The 27688-nt window shown below is 38.7% G+C and overlaps 1 protein-coding gene across 1 annotated transcript in view; it reads right to left on the bottom strand.

Moving 5' to 3' along the window:
• The window catches only part of PKIA (cAMP-dependent protein kinase inhibitor alpha), a 43459-nt gene extending 23730 nt beyond the window's left edge, over positions 1 to 19729 (bottom strand). Inside the window, exon 1 of the mRNA XM_014870709.2 lies at positions 19631 to 19729. The gene's annotated coding sequence lies outside the window, so the exon portion shown is untranslated. The remainder of the gene's footprint in view (positions 1 to 19630) is intronic.
• Positions 19730 to 27688: the final 7959 nt, after the last annotated feature.

Raw genomic sequence — 27688 nt, 5'->3', positions numbered from 1 at the left:
AATTATTTTTTCTACCCTCCACTTTAAAAAAATTTCCCATTGCTACTACATACCTACAGGATCCTCATGATCCAGTAGAAACACCGCCAGTATTTTCCAACAAATAGCACTGATATTTGCACAACAGATAACATTCCATATTTGTTTTCATCAGACTCCAAGAATTCAGAGCCAAGCTTAAAATGGAAAGGCGGTGTATCTTCAGTTCAGAAAAGCTTTTCAGCAGTCTGAATGAAATAACATTCTGATAAGATACATCTTAACTGTACCATGCTCAGCCTCAAAGTCTGTTTTAAATCTTCACAAAATGCTTCTACCACCCCCAGTAAGTTGCTTGTTAACCCTTTGTGGGTAATATCTTTAAAATACTACTTTCAGAACCAAGCAATACTTTCTCCCTTTTGTATTTTGCCACTTTTATTGCTCAACCCCCTGTGAGGATTATTCAAACTTTAGCACTCAAATATTAAAATCAATTAAATTTAAAAACGCTTATGCTATGAATTATGAAATATAAAAATTTAAACATGAAAAGCACTGAAAGGAAAAAAAAAAAAATCAAGAATCTGGAAGGCTAGCTGCAATAGAAAACTATTTCCCCAGAGGTGACTTTTGGATGAAGACTCTCAAACTCTGGGTGCTACATTCCTGTGCGAAGCACTGCTGAATCCACATGTCTTGACATGTGTCCCCTCCTTTCCACAGAGCTATTTTTCATGATGTCATTACAGGATTAACACATTTATAACCAGACAGCAGTGATCTACATGTGACAAGATTTTTTTTGGGAATCACTACAAGTCTTTTAGCCATTTGACTCATACGCCAAATGAAGCAAACTAATCTGAAAAGTCAAATTTGGTTATTACCTGAAACGCTACATCTATCACATGATATATATATGTATATATATACATTTATATCATATATATATATGTATACATATATACATAACATGATGATTCTTAAGTTCATTAAAGCTATTTTTCACAAGTTCTCCTCTTGTTTGGCCTACTTCAGGATTCTATTCTAAGGGACTTCAAAAGCCAATGGGTTCAACAGAAAATAATATCAAACTTAATCAAAATTACCCCTAAAAAAATACTAAACGATTTTTTTTTCCTTTTCTTAAAAAAGATACAATTGGACTGCTGAGAATATGTAAACATGCACATTCTCCAAGTCTGACAAAAAAAAAAAGGATATTATATGAAGACAAGAATAAATTAAGTGCTACAGAATCCTCATAATAACAACAGTAGAACAGGAAAAGGCATTCACCATAGTCACTCTAGGAATATAAGCAGAAAGGAGGGTTATTTATTATTTAAAATCAAACCAACCCTCCATAATTCCATGAAACACCAGCACACCTCTTCCACTCATCACATAAAAGACCAAACAAATGCTTCTTACCCAATGAAGTTTAGTTGGAACAATTTCAGTTAACTTTCTGCTTAAATGACAACTTGAAGAAAAAATAACCCATATAAGCTAAACAAAACAAACCACCACCTGTAATTTGATTAAATATAGATTATGATTACACTGCCAACAAAGGCAAACTGGTTTAGTCTGATTATTAAGCAGGTAATCAAAGATTCCACTGAGCTCTAATGTTACTGCATGAAGTTTTAATGAAGCAGCACAGCATCATGTCTTTTAGATGTTACAACAGGAAAAATCAAGTCTTTTAAAGCAAAACCATACGAGACTCAGGTAATTTTTGCTCTGTTCAGCTTCAAACTATATTATTTTTTCTGCATTCTTCCTACTAATCTCGGGCACTCTAAAACAACAGTAATAGAGCAGAGGAGGTCCAGAGACAGAACCATCCTGATACTAGATCAGAAGGTTTTTAGAAACAAATTGTGATGAGGTACATCTAGAAGAATAAGTAGTTCAAGTCAGCTCACATGCTTCATTAAGAAAATTACCCTTATTATGCCATTATAAGGCTGAGTATCTTTTTTTCTTAAAACACACATAGCCAGAAATATGCTTTGTCACAAAGTTATTTCTGTTTGAAGAAGACTGGATATACTGTGCTGATCAGGTTAACACCAAATAGATCTGGACAGAATTTAGCAAGAGTTTTATTATAAGAAAGCAAGAACTACGTATACGAAAAAAAAAAAATATAAGCTATAATAATGCAGCATGAATAAATAAAAAAAACTGTGCTCTATACAAAGTGATTATTTCATGTTATGCCACTAGCAACATTACTACCAAATACACTTTTCTCTCTGAGAATCAGAAAAGTAGTGTTTTCTCTATCCAGAATGAATACTTTTTACTAGCTTTCCTTAACATGTCTGTACAGAAAGATTTTGGCAACTGTTTAAAGCGAATACACTTCAGAAGAAGAAGCTACAGGGTCTCCTAGAAGAATGTTGACAATACTCACAATTAAAAATTTAAAATGAACCAAAAACCAAAATACAAAAAAATCCCAAAGAGTCTTGACATTCTACACTTTTTAATGGATTTCTGTGGTTTCTTGTGTCATTCCCTCCCAGTACATTATGAACGATATACTGTTATTAATTTAATTTGCTTCCCAGAATTCTTTTATGTTTCACAGATTTCAGCATGTGATGGAGCTTTTCTTGAATATCTTCTACGTGGGTGGATTTTATAGAAGGATAAATTTAGTTTGCAAGGCCTGTTGTCTCATATCTGTATTTTTCTGCAACAGAGTAAGGTACATTAACCAATGACAAAGTCATTAATACCTAAATATGGAATTGCTTATTTTGTTCATATCTCATTGTGTTAGTAAGAACTTCACATGTGGTAGCATATGGAAAACAGAAGTCATCTCTTCACAAAAAAGACTGGTCACATCTTGCAGGTTGAGGAGCAAAGCAGCTTGCCATCAGTCTCTTCTGCACATAGCACTTTGAGACCCATTTCATCTTGGCACTTGAGCATTGCTCTGCTGCATTTGGATACTCCCAGGTGCAACCAAAGCATTGTCTCTTGCATGATCTTAGATCAGCTTATTCCTGTGTGAAGGAAAAGCTTGCCTTAAGTGTAGCAACAAAAGCTAAGAGGACTTCCAGAACTGCTCATGTATTTTACTCCAGAGACCATTAAAATCAATGTGCTTAATCTAAGGAGCACGATCCAGAAGTGGAGGTTTCCTGGTCTTCAGCCCACAAATCACAGCACACAAAAAATAAGACTACAGAGTTAGGCATCCTCATCTGCAAAAAGGCACAGGACCACAAGAAAAACAGTTGTGCTTGTAACTGACAAACCAGTTTCAACACACCTTTTATACTGATGGCTCTGTCCATGGATTCCTTGAGATTGAGGATGGTCTGCATTTCAAGTCTTCTCCTTCCTTAGAATAAAGCTATTATGTGGAATATGAGCAGTGAGATTCACTTCTTCCCTACCTCCACACAGGTTTTTGAGTTAAATTCAGACCCTGAGTCAGGACTGGTAGGTCTGTATGGGCACACTTCGTAAGCCACCACTCTTTGAATCACAGAAAAGCTTTAGAAGGGATATGTGGAGGCCATCAAATCCAACAACCACTTGAAGTTAGGCAGGCTAACCTCAAACTTCAGTCTGGTTGCTGAGGGACTTGAGAAGAATTTTGAGTATCTCCAAGGCTGGAGGTTCCCCAGGCACTTTGCTAAGCTGTACCAGTGCTAAACCATTTTTTTAAGTGAAAGGTTTTCCTTCCACGTAGCTGCAATTTTTCTTATTGAAACTTCTCCATTGCCACTTATCTTTTTGTTGCAGAACTCTAAGAAAAGTCTATAACACCTCCACAATGCCTCCTTGGGTAGTGCTGTCACATCTTGCAGTGTCCTTTTCATGCTGGACAAACCCAGTTCTCACAGTCCCTGCTTGTACATCACATGCTCCAGCCTCATGTTTTCTGTAGCCTCCACTACACTTGAGCAGGCATGTCAATATATCCCTGTTGTAGCAGCTGTCCAAATGACCGTGATGACACACTGGTGCCTCTTAGCACGTTCAAGATCACAGTGTCCCAGTTATCAAATCTTAGGTGAGACAAATACAAAGGTATGCAGATACAAAGAGTCTGGCCAGCAGTCCTAGATACTTACTGCTTTTAAGTAAAATAGGAAAGATTAGTCTTGAATTCAGTTTCCCAAAGGCTGTATGTAGTTCCCAGGTATTTTCTTGGCTCAAGAGTCTATTAAAAGCACTGGAGAAGTGAAGGGTTCAGGAACATTGGTTAATCCATGATTAGCGAGCCTTAAAAGTTATCACTGTGTCATAGGTGAAAGTCAGCCCTCAACTTAGACACACAACTGTGTCTTAGCAAGATGATTCCCTCTCATTAGTACAGCCTGCTCTAGGCTTGCTCATTCCTGACATATAGTACAAGTAACTAAATATTTTCTGTTTACACATCTGCGCAGTGTTTGCAAAGCCAGATTTTAGCTTTCTGCTTGCCGGAGCCCAGGTTTACACTGAGGTTGATGCTCCTCTGTACCCTGGTACAATGCAAACGGCAACATTACAGACCATTAATCTACAAAGGATTAAACTACAACGTTAATCCACAAAGGATGAGAGTTCTAACTCTTCACAAGAAACCTGTCCTCTCAGCTTGTGGTCTCATGCAAAGACTACCTGGGTTTCTGCTTACAGGCCTGAGACTCCAGGAGGCTGCCTGCATGAACCAGGCTCTGAAAGATCCAACTGTGAAACAAGACAGCATGCTTTAAATTACTGTCTGTGTAATTAGGCACAGTAAAAACCACTTTCTCATGTGGAGAACGACCTTTTAATTACTTCACTGCCTCCATTCTGCTACCATTCTTGTCCTGAAGGACCAGCTGCCCTTTTTGTCTCTCTCTGCCTTCTGCTCAGAATCTATTTCCCCTTTAGAAAAGGGGACCAATATCCACCTATCCCTCCCCTCCCACATAACAGTATTCAATTAGGAACATACCCCTAGATATTTTCAAGCCCCAAACTGTGTTACAGATTGACTAACCATTAAGATTTGATTAATTAAGGTTGCAGAAAGTAGAAGTATAATCTGATACAAAATTAATGCAGAGTGTTCTCAGGATACCAGCCTTAATCAACTTTACTGGAGAATTTTCACTGGCTGAATTCTCATCAGATTCTACCAATGCAGTCAAAAATATGTAATTTCTCAAGAGAAGATGAGGATTTGCATACTTAACTCCTAAACTTGCATGAACACATATTCTCTGGCCTTCAGCTTGATGATAGCTTAAAAGCTGTTATGCATTTTGTTTTAAATATATATACATATTCTATCTAATAAACTCTTACATATGTACTATACCTATATGCTCAATAGCATAGTACAAGAGGCAGGATGACCTCCTTTATAAACTGGCCCACAAGTGAGCCTTTGGAACACAACGGGCAAGCAGGCATTGAAAGAAGGTTTTCTTTTTAAAAGAAGTTTTGAAGTAGTAAAATTAAAAAAAAAAACTGGTAAGAAATTGTATCTGTTAACAGCATCTGGAAAAAATGACTTAATTATGCAGTTTTGCAGAGATGTCACTCAGACATATGGACTGAATCCAGAGATGACCTTCATATTTGCTCTTAGAGAGAAAACAAGAAAGGGGAAGAATACAAACATAGAGTGATCTGGAACTGCTAGAGGCTGAAAACAAAGGATTCTGCAAAAGTAATCCTCATATGGTGTTCTGGCCACAGCACTGCAAAATATGTATTTTCTGAACTGGGAGGGCTTGGGGACTTTTTATTTGGTGTTTGGATTTTTTTAGCGGTTTTTTTTGTTTTTGTTTTTTTTAGCTGCTTCTCAGAAACTCCTTGAAAGATCTTGTTCATTATAATTGGTGAGTTTTTTCTTTGCATTTCTTCATCTTGTGTTTCGTATGCCAATTTCAAAAAGTGATTTGAAAGACCCAGCCAGCATACTCTGAGTACAACAGATACAAGAGGTTCTCTTCATGCTACCAGACAACATGCATAAGGCACAGCTGGCAGTCTTCTGTTTTCACAGCAGTCAAAATTTCATTTTATCTCCTACAAGAGGAGTAGCGAAGACAGTGGGACATTAAACCACTCCCTTGATTTTTTGGGCAATATGCTGATGTCTGGAAGAATCTTACCCTGTTGTAGATGGAACAAGGAGCTGTAATAGAGAACAGCCTGTACCAAAATTAAAAATGCAAGAAGACAAATAAAACAAAGTTCTTATTGTCCAGTACAAACAAAGTAGAAAGAACTAAGACAAACAAAATAATGACAAGAAATTAATGAGGTGCAAAACATTTAAATGAGGGAAACAAAGTGATGAGTCATATGGAAAAAAAGAGAGATGTCCGGTTTCTGTGTTTCAACAGTTTGACAGTTTTACAGCAAGAAAGGGATCATTTTAGTGGATTTAATAAGTAAATTTGCAATGAACAGGATCACAGATGCATTACATGTAAATAGACAAAACTGCACTACTTGTGCAGGTCTTTTAGATGGTCCGAGAGAACTCTTAATCTGCTTTGTGCTGCCTTTGCATTCATCTAACAAACATTCTTAGTGAGATTTATGAAGAGGTATTTTTAAGATACTGTTGAGAGATTTGCTATACTTATATATTCTGAGTACCAATACCTTTGAACAAGTAAACTTAGTATGCATTTCTTTGGTTTCACAGTTTTATTTCAAAAGAAACATTTGTGTCAAGGTAAGTCATCAGCAGGAAAACAATTCTTTCCAACTGGTACAAAACAGAAGCTGTATGACATCATGTAGCTCTCCAGATGTTCATAGCTCTTTTGAGCACTTCTAAATTCTCTTTCTACTTTCTGCTCTAGGAAAAACTTCCCTCTTGCTTTTATTTCTTGGTGGGGCAGGTGAGGGAGGGGGTGGTAGTCAAGAAGAAACAGAAAGGTAAGGGAACACTCACAAAGACTTCAAATCATTGCAGAGACAGAGCAAAAAAGGGAAAAACAGACATTTGCCTTCAAATAGATAGTCATTGGTATTTTCTGAGGAAGCAAGACTCTTAACTCCATCTTTTAGGAATCTTTTCACAGTGGACACAGAAGGAGCTGCTTACAGTCTGGGCCAGTAGTGATCTAAACAGCAGCATGAAGTACTTTTTGGGAAGTTATCACACATATAGGATAGGTACAAATAAATCTGCAGTGGGTAGGTCATAGGTATGAACAGAACACATCTGAATGCTGGACAGTCCTGAAACTGCCACCGTGCCTGCCTGGCATAGGGGAAATGACATCAACTTCTGTTTTCATTGAGTAAGATAGGCTTAATAGTGTATTTATTGTAACCTCCAAAATATGTAAAGCCAGCCTGTCAGGGTCTCTTTGACGGGTTCTTTTTTTCATTAACCACCAGTGATTAGCATTAATTATAATCCTGCCCTTCAATATACTTCACGCTTACAGCTTTGCTTTTTCTACTGTTTTGCCTGGGATTTATCAGATCAACAGACCTTGGTAACTAAGTCATTATATGCACCTTTTTTTTTTGTAGAAGATCTTAGATTAGCTTTCTTTTGACTTCTGTAATTTCCTTGCTATTCCGAAAAAATTTAAGTGAAGAGTATATAAGCATGGAAGAAGAAATGGTGAACAGTTTAATTAAAATTTGAGTGACACTGTTGGGTTTTTTAAAGCAAATTTATCCAACAATGTGGGACAAATAAATTCCACTCTTTTTTGGTAGCTTATATACACATAGTAGGAGAAAAAGACTAGAAAATTCGTGACAGATGCCATCTGAAGATGAGAAGAATACCACGAAAGTTCCATAGAAATAAGTGGACGTCATAAAAGGCTTGTAGAAAAATCTCCCTTGAATATAAAACCTCTCATTTTTTTGTCTTCTCCCAGGAAGCTGGAGGAAGGAGTCAAAATCATTTCAGTTATTAGGTGAAGTATCTTTTCAAAAAGACACTTTGAGTAGTGAAAACTACAAATAACAATTTGGTTAACTACTTTTTCTTTGAAATGGGTTACTTGAAGGAACACAATTTTAGCTCCCTCAAAGCACCTGGCAGAAAGTTTGCATGTTGAGATAAGTCTTACAACTCTAAGTATTTACTTTTTATTCAGCTTCAGATAGATGGGAAAGCATCAAGTACATCCTCTTCCAAGCAATTGTGGAAATGGAAACTACTTGCCAAAACAGGTATTTTCATCAGAAAATGAGGGCTAAACCATACTTTCTGATAGATCCTACTGCAGAAAGTGAATGGTATGAAGTATTACTCAGTAATTCAAGTATTTGAAGTAGCAGACTAGCTTTTGTGATTTTTAAAATTATAAGAAATAAAAAAAAAAAAAAACCAAACAAAACCCAACTGTACCTGTAGAAAAAGCAGCAAAATGTCCATGAGACCAAACAATAAAGTTGCATATTTCATGATCACTTTGCAGATTTGTCATAATTAAATGTCAGGATGAGACCTAGGCATTCCCATTCTCTGCACCTTCATTCCAGTTTCCATGGAAAGGACATGCACATGTGCACAGTCCAAGTAAGTGTGCTGTGAATTACCCAGGTGCACATGATGAGGCACTCAGTTGGCATTTTAGAGCTTATTCCAGTCTTTGTTTATTCCTCTGGTCTTCAGAGACAACAGGATTTTCAGAGAACGACAAAGGATCCTTCAGGTGTAAGTGGTTATTGTCAGATATAGTTGTGTGCAGATTTCCCGAGTGAAATCAAGCAAATGACTACAAAAGCAAGAATTATGTTTTCATCAAGTTTGACGTGAAGCTCTGGAAGCAATCAGTAAATAGGGAAGGAGAAATACAAAAAGAAAGTAGCAAGTGTTCTGCTTTGGTTAGGTTTTGAACAATTGAGCACTTGAAGGAATAAAAGTTGGATTCAACTGGTAAGAGTTAGCCCTTTCAGCTAACAGACAAGCCATCATTCAGCAAGGCCTTGCATGCAACCTTCTTTATTTATAGAACCACATGGATACTGACTTCAACTCTGGCTCACTCTCAGATGTCATTCATGCCACTTTAAATAACCAACAATTCTGGTCAAATGTGTCTAAAACCATCCTCAAGGGTAGGAGACAAGAGCTTTACACTCTTTACACTCAGCTGATTGTGAGCATGTACATTACAGCCACTTCAACAATTTTACTTTATCCCTAATAGGCTTCTTTTCTATCTCTCTTTATACTTGATCACTCGTAAACCTAAGACCCTGATTCAATGCTTTCAGTAGCTGAAAGGATTTGAAAAATCATCTTTTCTGATTCCCATTCTACATTAACTTCCCACAATTAATGTCTCTTTCTTTAGCTTGCTTTTAGCTTTCAAAGGCTCCTCCTGCATGGAATAAGCCCTTATGCTTTGCTATTTAATCCAACTGAATCTTTTCATGCTTCTCTGAATACTTTTTCCTTTAGTGATACATCAGCTGGGTTAGATATAAACAACCTTCAAGCCAAATATAAGATTTTGGCTTTCAGTGAGCTGGCTAGTTGGGGAGAATAGTAGAAACCTGTAAGAAAACCAAACACAGAAGCCTTTGTTCCTTTGCTTGTAAGAGGTCTTTAAACCCAAACTGTAAGATACAAGCACCTAAGTAATACCCAAATACATATACATGCAGAAAAGATAAAAGGAGAGGAGAAGTTCAGAGCAGAGACCACGGCTACCTTTACTTTGGGTTACTCAAATTTATGACTAATCTTTGTAAAAGGAACTACTCCTTCAATCATATTGGGCTCATGGTTGTTACTTCCACTGAGATGGCACTTCATATGGAAGAAGAGAAAAATCTAAGTCAGCCACTGGACCAACAACTGACACATCAACATTACTATGTGTATACATTTAAGTTTTTAGATCTTATGTTTTTGACTTATCCAGAAGGACATGCACTAGAGCCACCCTCCCATTCTTCTGGTACATTTAACTCCTATTAATAATTTTCCAAACTAACAGTTTTCCAAGCTGTCTACATCTATGTCCTTACTTACAAAAGGATCTTTTACCACAGAGGAGTCTTGGTGACAAAATAAAAGTCTAGTATTTTGGCCATGGTTATCAGAATGTTAATTACATTATAAATTAGCACTATATAGCGATAATCCAGAAATTTATGGTGCTAAATTATGACTTATCTTGGATTTTCCCATCACTCACAAAAAACCCTACATGTAGAAAGCAAAACTACTGAAAGTATCTACACATGTTACTATGAAAACCATGATACTCCAAGATATTTCTGCTTTCCTTAACAAGGTTTTCAAATATGCTCAAAAATAGAGATAAAGCAGAATGCTTTACTGCAATTACTGCTCTACGAGCAGAGTAGGAATACTTCAGAAAGGGGGATGGGAAGGTGAAATTTCTTCAACAGAACAAATGGCAGATATGATTAAGTGTTCAAGAAGAATGCCAAAGAAACAACATTAGCTGAAAGACAGGTATCACAGGATGCATAGAAAGCTTCCATTGTTTTTGGCGGTTGGAACAGAGAAAAGCCAGACAAATTAGCTAAAAATCTGGCCTGCTTCAAGAGCAGCCACATCAAAGGAGGGTCAAGTAAACTAAGAGGCTTCTAAAAGGAGAATTCATTTTCTAAACAACATTCAAAATACCTACTGGGAAATGGCATCTAACCCACAACAATTCCAAGAACAAGTTTTGCCTTGTTTGGCAGAACAAGCTGACATAAATCAAAAATGCACAAAAATCCCCAGCAATAGTTTAACAGTCATGTATGAAACGGTCCTAAGCTCTCAGTAGAATTCAGAGACATTGTTTAACTTATAGCAAAAATCCTCTGATAGCCATTCTATACAAAAGAAACCTCCACCCCAACTCAGAAACTCCATACTTGCCACCAAAATTCATACAAGAATAGAATTATGAAAGATGACACTGAAGAGCAGCCCTGCGAGTGTAATGAATCACTGCTAAACACAGAGACACTGCAACTGCTCCTCTCAAGAGGAGCTGGATAGAAGAGCTCACTAGTCAGAAACATGCTTGGACGCCATAATGTAGTGCTCAGGCGCTGCCTTAGACTCAAAAAATACACAATGTTCAGATTACACATTCTGGAAAGCAGAGGAAACTTGGGATGTTTTTGGCACTTTTTTTTTCTCCTACTGCAGTAGGAAATTAAAGCATCATACCACCAGTGGAAGATGGGCATTCATTTGGACACTGACCTAGAACACTGCTAAAATTTTCTTTTTACTTTGCCTTGTCGTTGGCTTAAGAAATCACATCAGTTGTTTAAGGTACACAAACTGGTAGTCTCCAAATAAACGTTTAAGACAGTGGTTAAGAAATATGGTGCTACTAAGAGGGACACAACTTTAAACTCAAAAATTTTACACAAAAAAAATCAGTAGAAAAATATACTTGCAAAATGTACCAGTCCCTGCCTTAGCCAGACCAAGAATACTAGAGGGGGATGGAGGAACAGAAATGCAAACAAAGAGTGGACTTGGAAGACCTAGAAAACTTGCACAAAATATATTTGCACAAGAAACACTGCTTAACAAGCAGAGCAGCAGTCTGTAACGGATGAATGGCCTTCAAAAATTGCTTCTATGAGGCACAAAAGTGAAAGAAAAGAGAATTTTCTGCCTGGAAGGAAACAGCACGGTTCAGTGTGTTGCAGCAGTCATCAAAAATCAGTACCTTTTTCTGGAGACTTGCATAAGTAACTCCCTGATCTGCCGCCTTATTGGCTATACAACTGTGGGAAAACAACATTTAAATAATAGCTTTCATCCCTTATTTCCAAATATTGTCAATGAAAATGGAAGTGCTGAAAAGCATTTTGAGATCTTCCATGATGAAAGGGGCCACATAAATAATACATTTCTCCAGTATTTGAGAAAGAGAAGATAAAAATATTTCTTCTGGCTCTTTGGTCTGTACAGCAATTCCCTAAGTGTGCAGAGTGTACAGTTGAAAAGTGTCTTCTAGAGTGACAATTAGCTAATGAATTATACCATGCAAAACACTTTCAATTCCTTCCTTAAATGCTAATGAAGTCATTCCCTATTATTAGCTAATATTAAAAGCCTACTGTTACATGAACATGTAACGAATACTAAAGTATCAGCGAGGAAGTGATATTACATGCTTAAATTTCTTATACAGTATCTGTGTTCCTCCGGGTGCAGCCTATCATGTTCATCTTCTATAAATACCCATTCAATCTTTATCTCTTCTGGAGATGCTTTGTGCACGAGTTGGGGATGACTGAAGGCTTTGCACCTGTTTTTCATCATGTAGCAGGGATTTTGCTTTTGTAAAACTGAAGAGAATATTGCCATTGCCCCAGTCAGACTCAAGTAATACCACACCAGGTATAGAGAGAAAAATTAGATTTTAAAAGGACACGTAGCAGTGGTGGCATTATTTTTGCATATTGTCACTTAAGGTGAATGACACTAGCATCAATACAATTCCTATTTCATATAACATTAACGCTGCCATTCAATAAATCAACACCTGTAGTCCCTGCAGGCAAATAAACACATAGGAAAAGGGGGGTAGGGAAGAGGAGAGGAGGAAAAGTGTTCCATAAAGCCTAAAGCTATTCAGAATAACTTAAGGGAACTCCCTATTCAGGGAAAATATTTTGCTTGGAAGAGGTTTTGTTGTTTGTAAACATTATTAGCTAGTATATAAACAAATATATGATAAAATGAGCTTATTTCCCTGACAAAAAAATTTAGTTCCCTTAGGCTGTAAAGGCATGCTGTAATCATTTTGATAAGTTATGTCTCTTTCCCAAGTCATACAGCTTCTATATTTATGCAGACTCCATTCACATCTCTTATCACGCTTTGACTCCATGAGACCTTCCAAATAACAGTTACTTAAAATGCAGCAGTCTATTTTTGGTTTTGTGTGGTTTGTTTTGGAGTTTTTTTACATAAAGTGTTTCACATTTTGCCTGCCTTTTAGAGTCTGAATTATTTTCACGTGCTCCAATTCTTATATGTATTAATAAAACCTATTCACTTATTTTCTGTTTCCCATGCCTGAGCTCAAGAACATCAGCCCAACTCAGTAAAGCTGCCATCACCCAACTGTTTTAAAACAAGAGTAACATTAAACAATGAAAGGGTTTATGACTGAATTTCTCTGTAAGGCTACACACTACAGTTAGTTCTTTCCTACATTTAAAATGCATTTTTGATATCCAACTATCAACTTTTAGGTCTCCTGCTAATGGCACTAATACCTTAATGGCATGCAAACATATTATTGTATTGATCCTACAATGAAAAGGAACCTCATAGGGACACAAGAGATCAAATGAAACGTAATTAGTAACTGGAAAAAATATGCATAGTGAAAAAATGGGAAAGAAATGAGACATTAATATGAAATTACTGTACTACTAAATTGAGTTTCTAAATCTTGCACGTCAGAAAAAAAAATTCAGGAAGTATAAAAATAGTGTCAAATAATAAATCAAATATGAAATAGAGTCCATATGTACAAAAAGATTACATACATGAAGACAGCTCTGTTCTTGAGAAAAAATAATGTGACAGAAAATCTTGACTCGTGAGAAACTGAAAAGGAAACAATTTTTAACATTACTCACATCATGTCAATTAAAAAGGCTCCCAATTAAACCATTAGGCAACAAATTTTAAGGGAAAACAAAGAGACTTTCTTCCTTACACTCCACATGCTCTGAATCATGCCAAAGGATACTGTGAACAGAAAACAGATCAACCAAACACATGCAGTGAGGACATGATGTCTCCTGCAATTAAACGTAATAGTGCAAACATTGCTTTAGGCCCACGGAACTCCTCATCAATGCTGAGCACCAAACACTGGGAGACTGTACCAAAAGATGATTACTCCACCTAATTTACTCATTACTTCTCTAAGCATCCTTTACTGGAATTTTGCCAGCCATTTTATTTTAATAGCAGACTTACATTCTCACAAGCTACATTGTAATACGCCACAGTATTTTTACTGAACAAGAAGAGGTTTTGCCCATCCTATAGAATTGGAACTGGCATCTGACAGTCACTGTTCTAGCATGAACAACTATTTCTTTAATTTATTAGCAATACTAAACCAAATCGATGCCATCTGTTATGTACCATAGGAAAAAAGTTTTCATATATGTTTCATTTTAAAAAAATCACAAAAAATCCAGAGCTACTCACACTATTATTTATGAGGAGTTTTTGCTAAACTTGAATGAAACATCTTTTGTTCCTTTCTTTGTTATATATTTTTTTTCAGTGTATAATAGTGTTGTCTTGGAATTCACTAGCATCATACAGGCATCAAGAACTTTCTGTGCCTCAAGCTAGCACCTTGGGAAGGTTGAAAGCAGCTGAGTCTGTTTAGCCTGATTGTACTTCCAAATTTATATCTCAGCAAAGTGACCCTTAACAATCACAACATCATAAACAATCATTAACAATTTTGATCTACATGCGGATAGATGATTTAAAGGAAATATGGGTTTTTTAAATTTTATGTTATGCTTTTGCTTCTTTGCTTTGTTTACTATTACTGGTGCAGATTTGCCAATTAGCCAACTTAAAATACTTAAGTAACTTTAGTTAATGCATTAAGTTTAAATGTCATATGTCTGTCCAACACAAGCCTAGAAAAACTTTCTCATTTGTTTACCTATCCTTGTAGTTATATTGTTATTTGTGATTTGTAGTGTTACTTGTATTGTTAGTTATATTGTTAATGCAAATTTGTGTGTGCTTTGCCGTGATAGCCACTTGCTACTAAATGAAATAGGTGAAATTTTGCTTTGATAACCAGGTGGAAGTAGCAGGGCTGGCCAAAACACTCCTAAAATAATCAAGGGCAAGACTGGGTTAGCCTCTGGGTTTGCCACCAAGCCTGAAGGAATTCACTTCAGCTGAGCATAAGATTTAGGAGTGTAGATAATCTGTGTGCTCATGATTTTTGCAGCTCTTGGGGTTAACTAGTTATCCAAAAGGCAGCAGGTATTTCCACAGCACACCTTGTGAAGGACTCAATGACTGCTCACTTGATGAGCATCACAGCTTTGACTCTTCTGGGGAATTTACCTCTCTCCTACCTACTAACGACCGACAAGTCAAGATGCTGAACAGGAATCAATTTAAGGCTGCTGCTGAAGTAATAATATCTTTTACCAACATGATCCACAGTATTTTAAGTGAGGTTTCACATGTACTATAAACAGTATCATGGAAGGACCATTAATAAGCATCTGTGCTATTTTAAAACAACAGGTGGTGAGATCATTTCACCAAAGTTATGTGCTCACCATATGTGTGAGTGGAAATACTGTAGGAGGTAGAAGGCAAATGAGTGAATAGTTAGCAAATATATATATTATATAATATATATAATTATATGGATATATTAAGATCTATATGATCTCATTAAAGCTGCAGCACATTTCATGGGCTAGCTAATAGCTGCCAAGATAACTTCAATCTACCTTTGATCTTTTGGAACAGTCGCTAGAATAAAAAATGTGACAAAAAGAAGCAGTCAGAATAAGAGAAACTAAGAATGCATGTTGGCATTAGACCTATTTGACGATCACATCTAATCAATCATTGGGACATGAATGCAGAAAGGCATACAGAACAGAGACCAGACAGTTGCCATAAAGGCAAGTTAAATTCCCCATGAGTCCTGTAAAACCAAAGAACAGAAAATGTAGCCGATTTTTAAATTCATTTTAATAAAGGTTAGAAAATAAACCAAATTCTGTGAGAGAGAACTACACCCCAGCCTGACATGGAAATTCTTCTACTGCAGCTCTTCCTCATAGTTCATGTTTTATACTTGGTTCAACCAGGGAAGAAGAGCAGAGATACCCTGGAATCACTTTACAATCACAGAAATATGAGCAGCTCAGAAATGCAGTGTATCTTCAGTATTTTAGGAAAGACAAAACCCACTATCATATCTTATTGGTTCTACCAAAAGAATGAAAGTAAAAAGAAAAGGAAAAAAAAAATTTCGATCTGGCATTTGGCTGGGACATTTGCACCAACTGTCCCATAAGAGCCCATTTTGTGTTACTTTCTCCTCTGATATATTTTAAGACTGAGATATATACTGGAAACACAGTTCTTGTACAATCAGATCCTTTCTTTTATAATGTTATCTTAATAAAGTAATTTTCTAAGAGTAGACAATACAGAGGCTTTCTCAAAGCTGGTCTCTTGACACATCATGAAAGCAATACATATAAATAGATCCATGCTTGTGCTGCTGTTTACATGCAGTCCCCTTCAAGGGAAAGGCTTCAAGCAGCTTTCTTGTGCAAGCAGCATACATGAACTTTGCATTTCTATCTCCTTATTTCATATTAAACTCAGGAGCTCCTCATCTGGGTTGTGAACTGCTGACTTACTTGACTGTGTCAAATTCAAAATAAGATTATCAATACCTATCTTGTTGCCACCCCTAATATATTATGAATGGATAAACTCTCAGTTCTCCTTAATGATTGTTACCTTTGCAGTTGACTAGGCACTTACATAAAGATCCTCTATTGACAGTTAGTCCAACATGAAATCCATTTGCATAGTAGGAGACAAAGTTTCAGTTTGTGCCTGACACTTATTTTTCACAAATAATTTCTTTCTCTCCCAGAAACAGGAGCTATTACATGTAAAGGACATGCGTTTGGAAAGTGTGAATGCATTTCTTCTTCAAAATAAAAATGGTATTACTACTGTTGAAATATTCTTGATTGTTTGCACATGCTAAAGTACATTGTTTAAAGTTCATTGTGTAATATCTGTCCCTTTTTACCCTGCTCAAGCCTTTTTAAATAGAATTCTTAAATTGGAAAAAAATAATCCAACTGAAAACCTGCTTGCTTTGAGATATGGTTATTTCAGTTAGTTCAAACAGCACTCAGTAACACATTTTTTTAAATTCTCATAATAATAGAAAATATATTTAACTGAAGTGTTTAATCTCAGCCCTTGGAAAGGACTTCAAGTGAAATAAAACCTCTGCAACTTCAAGTGCATTCAAGGTCACTGGGCTTTCCACTTTGTTCTTCCGAGGAAACAAGCCTTTTGCAAACATACCCATCTGGTCCCCACTAATAAAACTGGGTAAATGAACCTGCTGGTTCAAAGGCTGACAGCAGCCTAGAAACCTCAAAGATAATTAACCCCGAACAAATCTGAAGAAGAAACCCAGATGAAGTATTCCAAAATAGAAGAACCTCTGAGGAAAAGACAACTAAATCTCAGCTGCTACCCAGTCTGTCTGGCACCAACCAGCTGGCCAACTAGGCTGCTCTTCCAAGTCAGTGGTGATGCTGCCCCAGATCAACCACAATAAAGATGCTTTCCTCTGGTTGGCAGAAGTATGGAAGTTACAGTAACAGAAGGAGAAAGAAGAATTCTGGGAAAGAAATCTGTAGGAAGTGGATTTACATGAGTTACAGCATGGAACTAAACTCACATTGATAATCAGATATGCTTTTGTGGACACATGCGCATTACACCATTTGCCGGTAGAGCACACAAGAAAAAAACAAAAGCAATTCAAGTTTGCAGTGGGGTTCTTGGTCAACCACTACTTCATCTCTGCTATCATATTGTTTTAAAAAAAAATATTAATTAAGAGTCCTGAAATATTAGGTTTGCCAGGAAGCACAAAGAGCTAAATTGGCTGTGATAACAGTGTCAACATTAGTGAGTACTCATACTACTCTGTGCTTGCAACAACTGACAGGGAGGCCATTACTTGATTTCTTCACTTTGGTGAAGAAACTGACTTTATATAGAATGGGTGGCAAATATGTGAAGCATCTGAACTCAGCTACATGGTTTCTTTTTCCAACCAAATGCAACTAGAGAAGAAATCAGCCAAACATTGCAACTCTGAAACTGTCAGCCATGCTTAATTCCAGAAAGGAAAAACCAAGAGAAATGTCGTAACCAATGCTTCAAAGTTTTTACAGGAACAAAATAAATGTATGGCAGATGAAAGACACAGGTTTAGCAAAATGATTTTTTTTCTAGTTTTTAATTCATACATTGCATTTACCATGACATGCTTAAAGCAACAAGCCTATACAGGATCATAGTTAATGACTGTGCTTCAGAGAAAAGATCTGTCTGTTGGACTGATTTCTGACTCTGCAATTCATCACTCGCTCTTTGTTTCAACCTTGTGAACCCTCAATTGTTTTTTTATACACATTTTCTGTCTCTGTAGCTGTCATTTGCCTTCTGCACACCCAGCAACAGTACTGACTGTATTTAAATATCTTCCCAGAAATAATGAATAAAGCAACTCCCTGTTACCTCCCTAAGCATTACTTGTGTCACTCTAGCACCATGACCAGAGGCTTCAGCCACAACCAAGAATCCCACAACTGTCTGAGCTTCTCTGTGAACACTTGGGTAACAGGATCCTTGAAGATGAACATACAGGTAAACAGACATTGAATAAAATAACCTTCAGCTTCCATTATCCTGCTTCCTTTTTCATTAAGGAGAGATTAATTCCCAAATCTTTACTTCCCAGTCATTGCTTCTATTTCCAAACCACACAGAGCCAATAACCACTACATATGTAGACAGTGCTTATTCTAACGAGCTGCCTCTGCATGCCAACCTCCTGTATTGCCATACCTGCTCGAGGGCAAGTTTTCTTTTTTAAAGCAGAACAAAGTTAAAAAATAAAAATAAACCAATCAACAACACAAAAACAAACAAACAAACCAATTAAAAAAAAAATAAAACCTCAACAAAAACCACCAGTGTATCAGGCACAGAAATAGGTCAGGCAGATTTCTTCCCTTCTCCTCAATTCCAAAACACACATTCATTTGATGCTAAGACCTATGTACGTACCAAAATGTGCAATGCTAACAAGCTACAATATGTATGCATGCTTGGTTTTTCCACTTCTACAGGTGATATGATGGAACAGCAACTCATTAATTCTTCCATTAACAAACAAATGCATTTGAATTTTGCTGCTATTTTGTTTGTCGCAAACCTTAGGCTATACGATAAAAATGAATAACGGGGAAAAAAACCCACGCAAGTCTTCGAAAAAGACGACAGAATCCATTTTAGTGAAAGGACCGGCTCCCCAACTTCTACACTCTTTAATTTCCAGTGAAGCGACTTCCAAATCCAGGAATGTGTATGAGATGACATCTTTTTTTTTTTGCTTCTGTTCCCCTGAAGCCCTTCTGCCCTAAGATGTCTCTCTAAGCTGTCACTCGAGGAACGCGCATCGGCCCGGGCAGGGGCAGTCCCGCACCTGCCACAGCCCTCCCGCTCTCGCCCCGTCCTGCGCTGCGCCACTCACGGGGTGCCCGACACAGGCACGGAGAGCAGCCCGAGCGGCAGCTGGCACCGAGCCACAGCACATCCTGGCCACGGGAGATAAAACGCACCACCGTGGCGCTTCAGAGAGGGCAGCCTTGCCGCGTTTGGAGGGAACCACGGCAGAAGGGAGGAGAGGGAAAGAGAAGGAAGCTACGAGTCGCAGCACGGTTCCAGACGCTGCCCGGGCTGGGCGGCCGGCAGAGCCGGAGAGGGGAGCTCGCAGCGGCGGCGCCGCGTTCCTCCAGCCGGGCAGCGCCGCAGCGCTCGCCGCCCGCCCCCGCACCCGCAGCTCCCGCTCACCTTTCAGCGACCGGCTCAGCGCATCTTCCTCCCTCCCTCTCTCCCTCAGCGGCTGCTGGTGGCGGCCCAGAGCCCCCGGGCTCGGCGGGTGCCCGGCGCTGTTCCTTCCTCAGCCGGCGGCAGCTCCCGCTGTCACTTCACCCCCACATCCCGCCGGCGGCGGCGGCAGCTGCTGCTCCTAAATTCACGGCGCTCCGGCGGCATGAAGTCATCCTCCCCGCCCCCTCCGCGGGCCGCCGCACTCCGCTCCCGCCGCGGAGGGGGAGACGGCCCCGCCGCCCGGCAGCCCGGGCCCCGCGGGGCCCCGGCGCTCCACCCGCCCCGGAGGGGCCGTCGCTCCCGGGGGAACACCCGTGCCCGGCTGCCCGGGAGCCTGCGAGGGGCGGTACCGTCTCCCGGGTGCGGTGGCGGTCTGGGGGTCCCTCCCCAGGCACGGCGGCGGGATGGGCCGCTCCGCCCCGCGCCGGCCGTGCCCTCCCGGGAGTCCCCTCCGCGGGCAGCGCAGTGCTCCCGCCCGGCTTTGGGTCTGCGAGCCCGCTCCGAGTGCTGTGCCCGGCCGTGCCATCTCGGGAGTCCCCTCGGCGGGCAGCGCGGCGCTCCCGCCCGGCGTTCGGGGCTGCGAGCCCGCTCCGAGTGCTGTGCCCGGCCGTGCCCTCTCGGGAGTCCCATCCGCGGGCAGCGCGGCGCTCCCGCCCGGCTTTGGGGCTGCGGGCCGGCTCCGAGCACTGTGCCCGGCCGTGCTGCACTGGGCGGCGGGGAACGAGGGAGGACAGCTCCCAACACTTGGCTGCAAGGCCAAGGGCAGCTGAGGGGGAGCGTCCCCGGGGAGAGCTGTGTGCCTGGGCCTCGCGGGAAAATCCCCCGTGCCCGCGTGTGGGATCCCTGTTGCCACTCTCACCTCCCGGCCTCAGGGCGCTCAAGCGCTCCTGAGCTCGCGCCCCTAAAAAAGGCAGCGCTCCCTGGGATGCAGGAGAGCTCCTCTGGCAGTGGCTTCTGCTCTGTGCCTGGAAGGGGAGAACAGAGGACAGCACAGTGCTGTGCTCAAGGTCACCTGGACATGCTTCCCCCTTACCAAGGGCGACCTGATATTTCTGAGACCCAGCAATAGGCAGCATGTCTATTTTTGTTACTTGCAGAGTGCTGTGCGCATACTGAGTGACCCACAGGCTTGTAAAGAAGGCTGGATTCCTATCACAGTTTACAATCCCATGACCCATCCTATGTGCAGGGCAGGCACAGCTATGTTGGTACATAAATGACACCAAGCACTCTGATTTGGCTTGATAATGCATGTCACCGATACAAGCCAAATCATTGTAGTTTGAGAGCTCTTCATATCTTACAAGCAAGGCAGGGTTGTGTCTGGTCGAGAGAAGCCACTCTGGATAAACAAACACGGGAGTTTCCAAGGTGCTGCACCTGCTCAGTTGACCCGATAGTCAAGTGGTGCCTCAGCAAGATTTTGGAATAGACTCGTGCTGGAAATATTGATGATTTCCATTGTGGCAAAGTCTGAAACGTAAAAAGCTGCTTCGGTGGCCTGGTTATAGGTAGGAAGATTGTCTGTAGTGGTAAAGGAAAACAGCAAAGAGAAATCTCAATAAGGTAAAGTTCTTAGTCTCTGAGATGAAATATAAAAGCTCAGAACCCAAGTTCCCTTTTGGAAATTCATTGTGTTTATTTTTATAGTGGTTATGGTACAGCTTTTCACCTGTGCAGTTCTACAGTTGCTCTGTTTTGGGCTGCTCCTGTTTACTCCCTGCCTTGAGCCTCTTCTGTTGATTGGCATTGCAGACCTGAGTGTGCAGCACTGGCAGCATCTCGGCAGTGATATTTAATCTCAGTTGACGGTGTGTTAGGTTAGGTGATTGAAGACTCATCTCCTCATGCACAGAGGAGTTTAGGGGCACTTGGGCAGGTGGGGGAGCCGGGTAAGGCAAAGGGAGCCCATGCCCAGCCCCTCCCAGGGAAGCCTCAGTTCCCATGGAGGTGGGGGACACACCCAGCAGTCAACCAAAAATATTGTGTGGGTGTTACTGCCTAGGGCTACACGACGCTTTATGGGATGGATAATAGAGCATTTGGGGGTTAAGACTTATGGGATGTTTAGGGCAGGAACCAAAGACAGGGAAAGGAAAGGATCAAGGTGATATGGGAATGAGCAAGTGTGAGAAAATAGTGGGATGAGGAGGTAAATAGGGCTAGACTGGTGTAAACAAACTGCTGGTCAGTCTGCTTGTCTGGCTATGCCCTGCACCTGATCAGTGCAGTCTCTCCTAGACCAGTCTCCTAGACTAGACTCTATTTCTAAATCTTACTGTGTGAGAGGTCTCCCTGTGCTATATGTGTGTCTCTGCATGGGTGTAAGTGCCAGCAGCAAGTCACGCCTCAGGTTACAGGGACTCATGCCAGAGAGGAGGACAGGATTTCAACGTTCATGCCGTGTTTGATTGTTTGTGTCTATGTTGATCTGTGTGGTTGGTCTTGTGCTTATTTATATATATATATATTTGTGCGTCCATACTTTCTGTGTGTGCATGCCTGTTAGGAATATGTGTTCAGACTTGCTACTGACTAGGCCTAGCAAAACGTTGCTATGGCAGCCTGTCTTCTGTTGGGCTGTACAGTTCAGCAACCCATAGCACTAAATGATTAGCATACTAGAAAATCCTAGATCTGTGCAAAAGCAGGAATTATTATTTAATTTTTATAATTTCTTTGGTAGCAGTAAATTCCAGAGTCAGGAGAAGTAAATGCTCTTGGCCCAAGGGTTTTAATTAGTATTATTCAATATACATGATTGCAAAAACAAGGCAACGAGTGAGACACAATAGGATTTTATTTCAGCAGAAAAAACCATATAGATATTCATAATTTAGCAGCATTCAAAAAGCCTGTTTTACTCAGAGGATATAATCTTTGATTTAGCAATCATGGGTTCAATCAGTTTAAAATGAACGTCCATAAATTGATTGAAATCTAAGCATTTCAGCTTTAAAAAGTATGCTGTAGGGAAAATAAAAGGAAATAATGAGATCTCTTGAATAACTGAATATGGGGAAAGTCTGGAAATGTCTTTAGTAAATGAGAACATTGTATGAGGAAGACTGCTTATTTGCAAAGGGAGTGACTTAAAATAAGATAACAGAAGTAGTAGGAGGAGAAAGTTGTGTCTTAGAGGTTAAAAACAGCAAGGATGAGGCGAGATTTGCCAACATTCAAATTAAATTAGATTGCTGAAATAAACAGCAAAAAATAAATATAAATAAAAATATAAGGAAATCCTGAAATGAAGAAGTTGAGGTTGTTTTTTTTTTAGTGAGGAGGAGGTGAAAAATCAAGACTCTCTTACTCAAACTGGGTACTGGCTTTCCTGATAATTGCTGACTGGAATAAAAGGTGAAGCAAAAGAAAAAAAAAACGGAGGGGAATAAATGAATGTATACAAATGGATGTTACTGTTTTCACAGGGAAATTAAAATCAAGAGTGTGTTCAAGTCAGAGGAGTAAAGCTCCATCTAAATTTGTGAAGTCAGAGGTGCTGCCCCATTCCTGGAGATTATCAGGCAGTATTTATGAAATGGAAAGAGACCTAGGAATTTAGTTACGTGGCCTAGTTGGTGATAGCATGCAACACCACAGCCAATAGTACAAGAACATAAGAAGAGACAAGGACAACTGCACACAGACTTCTTTAAAGTTTATACTCCTGAAACTAGTGAAAATTGGTTTTACTGCGGTATAAAAAAGGACTCTGATCTCCCACCCACTTTTTTTCTGTCTAAATAGCCTACTTCTTATGGACCTTCTTATTTGGCAATAATTTATGGTAAGTCATTTTCATGTCTTCCAAAATACAGATTCTTTGGGAGTCTCTGCAGTGCAAGCCAATGTGCTGTTTCCTGAAGAACAATAGATAATTCTGTTATAACCAGGTTTTTTTATCAGTTTGCCATAAGCTTTTCTTTCCTTTTAATATTAAATTGAGTACTAATGTACAATTTAATAACAGAGTTTTTCTGGATATCCTCAGACTGCATTTAAATGAAAGTAAGACAATGGATAAACAGTTCTTACGAATTTTTACCGATTTTTTTAACAGATGTGGGGAAAAAATTTACACAAACATTCAAAAAATGACTGAAAAAAAAACAATTGTCACATGTCAACAGCAGTGCAGTTTAAGATACTGAACATTATTTTATGGTTCCCATGGAGAATATAGTAGAGTACAGTAAAATATAGTAGAGCACAGTAATATTCCTATTGGATATCTGAACAGTCTTATATTAAAATACAATGTAGGAGTGCACCATAAGAACTCTTAGTTAAACCCCTTAATAAGTTAATATCCAGCTGATCCATCTGGAACTGTTTATTTGAAGTAATTTTAGGTCCCACAAATAAAATTATGCACATAATAAAAATTGCTAAAGGCTTTCTACTGAGAAAAGACAATATTTAAAAATCTTGATATTGCAAGTATTTTTTATGCAGATATTTTTTAAAAGCAAATAGATTAAGCTGTTTTTCCATGACCATTGTTTCACTTCCTTACTCTTCCTTTCTTTCTTTCCATTATAGCTTTATAAGCTGTTAAGTAAATTAGGTAAACACATTTTGTTCAGTTGGTTAATATATATGCCAAAAATAGTGACTCAAAAGTACAATGATGAAGAAGAACATTGCAAGATGAACTGCAATGCCAACAATACTCAAATAGACTTCTTTATAACTGAAAAATTATGAAGAAAACATTTTTAAAGTAGTGATATACTTATGCAAACCATTTAGAAGAGAATATTTTTTTTAAGTAAATTCTGGTTGATCACTTAGCAACTAACAAAATAATATTGATTAAAAAGCATTTAGTATATTATTTTCTGATCTTCAGCAATAGGAAGTTTGCAGTAATATGTACTGGTTGTATATAGTTTAGAATAATCAAACTCTGGATGCAGACAGACAGTGTTTCTCAGTATCCTCTTAATGTTAGTTATTATTATCTTAGACTGGGATACTCAAATTTTCAAGGCAGGGACTGTCAAAGATTCAGTTTGTACAACATTGTTAGGCACGAGCAAAATGCATTGATGATAATTTATGGCACCTAACAATACTATGAACTTTTGACTTTGATGCACAGGACTCAGCTGAACACTAAGTAACAAGTTATTTCAGCTGAAAGTAATGGTATTCGGGTGTGCACAGGGGCAGAGCCTGGCCCTTATCCTCCTTGATGCCAGTAGGAACAGATGTGTTCTCCTTTTTTTCTCTTGGGGCTTCCAGCATGGTCTTAATACAAAGGAGTCTGACTTTCTTAATGCTTTAAATTGAGACCTGCTTGAATTTTCCCATTTTCCACTGTCAGCTTCAATGCGTGCTTATATGTTTTCTAAAGATGATAGGAATAATACTCCCATCATAGCATTTTCTATGCTTAAAAATACATTACTAGAGTTGTAATATAAAGCATCCTTCCAAGTGGGAAAAGTAATTTATAACAGTATAAAGTTGCTATAATGCATATGCCATAAGGAGAGAAATTAGGACATTAAACAATCTCAATTCTGGCATTAGCCAAAACGTTTTCTGAGTTATTGACTTGTTAGCCTCTGTTTAATCACATTTTTCAAAGTAGTGAAATCTGTTATTTTTTAAAGAAAAAAAAAATAGTGTAATGACAATTCTGATGCCTTCTACATAGGTCTACAGTGTGTTTACTTATGTGAATGGATATCTAATGACCTGGTGTAAAGTTGTCCCTGCCAATGGCAGGGAGTTTGGATTAGGTGATCTGTCAAAGTCCTTTCCAACCCAAACATTTCTATGATTCTATGATATAAAAGTGAGATGTAGTACTTTACCTTGTGCTTCCTTAACTGTTTGTCAACAGTACGAAAATAAAACTGAGAGAATCCTGACATTTGTTGTTCATGCCCTCTTCTAACTCTGTCTTTGAATCCTACTGGATCTTCGACCTAATTCCCATCTGCAGATTTCTTATACTAGCCTATTTCTTTCACTGTTATTAATACAAACTTTAAATCCTGTAACGTTTTAATCCTGATTTTAGATTTCTTCTCTTACACGTGTTTGTTTTAGTGGAGGAACTCATTTAAGATGAGTCAGAGAGTTCAGGTGCTTGTTTTTATGTAAAAGCCTTTAAAAAGAGATTTGTCCAAAAGATTATCTTCTCTTAATTTACTATGCAGCAGAGAACCTCTTGCAACACAAATCTTCATTTAAAAAAAATAAAAATAAGAAAAAGATTGCTACTAAAATTTTCAGTGCATAGCAAGGAAGAGAGAAAGAAAGACCATGAGAGCTGCTAAAACTCAGTGCCTATGCAGATGCAGAAAAGTTGACAGCAAAAATGTGTCACAGTGTTTTTGTATATCTTTGATTATTATTCTCTGCCAAAACAATAAAAAACAGTCAAGAAACATGAGAATTCTGTCCATATGAAGAGAGAAAATACATAATTTCTAATTCCAGATCTAGCACAACACATTTCTCAGAAATATCTCTGCACCCCTAAAAACTTGCCTAAAGCAATATCTAAAACTGAGGACTGCCTGTTTTCATTCTGTATATTAGGCTTGCTTCCTATTTCCCTTTCTGTGTCCCTTTCTGTTTAGTATTCTTGGACAAAAAATTGCAGTTCAGAATTAAATAAAAAAAACCAACAAATTTGGATGGTCACTAATCTTAGTTTTCTAAATAAAAAAAGCTCGTGGGTTGCCTATACTTTTTAAAATGTTGGTGAGTAGGTGGCATTTAAACACATCCAGTTCCCTTGGTTTTCAAGGCATTTACAATTCTCGATTGTTTCTTTGGGTAACATCTTTTGAAACTTATGATTAGGTCCCTCCTCCTTCCTTTCCTTTCTTTCTGACTTTAGTGCAGTCAGGACAGAACTGGACATTTCAAGTTCAAGTTGATTGATAGTCATCATTAGGAATATATTTTATCAGTTAAGATAGCTGCCTGTTTCCTGAGAAACCTTTTCTTAGTTATACAGGTATGTCTATTTTGTGATTTCTTTTTTTCTTCCTTACAGACTAAAAGAAGAAAATTCATTAAGAATTGCTGTGCCAAAAGCTGTTTGGTGGTTTTGCTAAGGCAGTTGGGGTGTTGGGGCTTTCTGGTTAAAAATAATCATTTCCCAAACCAAGCACTGTAGTGATTTTGTATCAATGCTGAATATTCTTTTCTAAAATATAATTGTATAAAAACTAATTGACTTGTGGTTTCTTTTGGTTTAATTTTGTCTTTTCATTTCTGGATGTATATTAGAAAATTCTGTAACTGCTACTTGTGCCTGCCCACTCACAAGCTTGATGCCTATATAGGAATCCCACTTTCAAATCACTCTTCTGTTATGACTCTGGATTTCTTTGAGTCTGTTTGTGTTCCTAGAGCAAACTGTGTCAGACATGAAACAGAAGAAACAATAGTCTTTTGGAGATTACTTTCTCAACAATAGGTTAGTGGGACATTATTTTGTGTTATGAGGGGGAAAAACAGATGCTGGAAAAGTAGATTTCAGCAAGAGCTGCATGGAAGGTACAGCTGTCACAAAATTCTTCTACAAGGACATTTTCTTCCAGTCAAGAAAAAAAGGATTACCAAGGAACAATTTGTAAGAGATGTAGTAGGTGTTTTAATGAGCTCAGATATTATTATTGTGATAAACAGGGGAATAAAATGGTAGTATCAGTGGAACATTGACATTTTATAATGTGTGGAATTTCATTGTACTTGTAGAGTAATGAACACTTAGACACATAAAATTATATGAAATGAGCCTTGGATGCACAGGCAATATCTTCCAGAGGTAATATCAAGTTGCATGACAGTGGAGCAGGAGAGCATGCTCCATCTGAGAAGTGCTGCTGGACAGTGTATGCCAGCTATCTCAAGGCAATAAAAGATTAATTACATGGATAAGTAGCTGACTAGCACAGACTTGTAACTTTTTTTTTCTAATCTGACCTCTGATGCTGATGCCCAAAGTTACAGTTTTATTCACTTCAGTTTTATGAGCAACAACAA

This window comes from Sturnus vulgaris, chromosome 1, assembly GCF_052056855.1.
Source record: "Sturnus vulgaris isolate bStuVul1 chromosome 1, bStuVul1.hap1, whole genome shotgun sequence".
In the NCBI taxonomy this organism is placed as follows: domain Eukaryota; kingdom Metazoa; phylum Chordata; class Aves; order Passeriformes; family Sturnidae; genus Sturnus; species Sturnus vulgaris.
The sequence above is the reverse complement of the archived record's forward strand: the minus strand, read 5'-3'. Positions and strand labels throughout refer to the sequence as shown.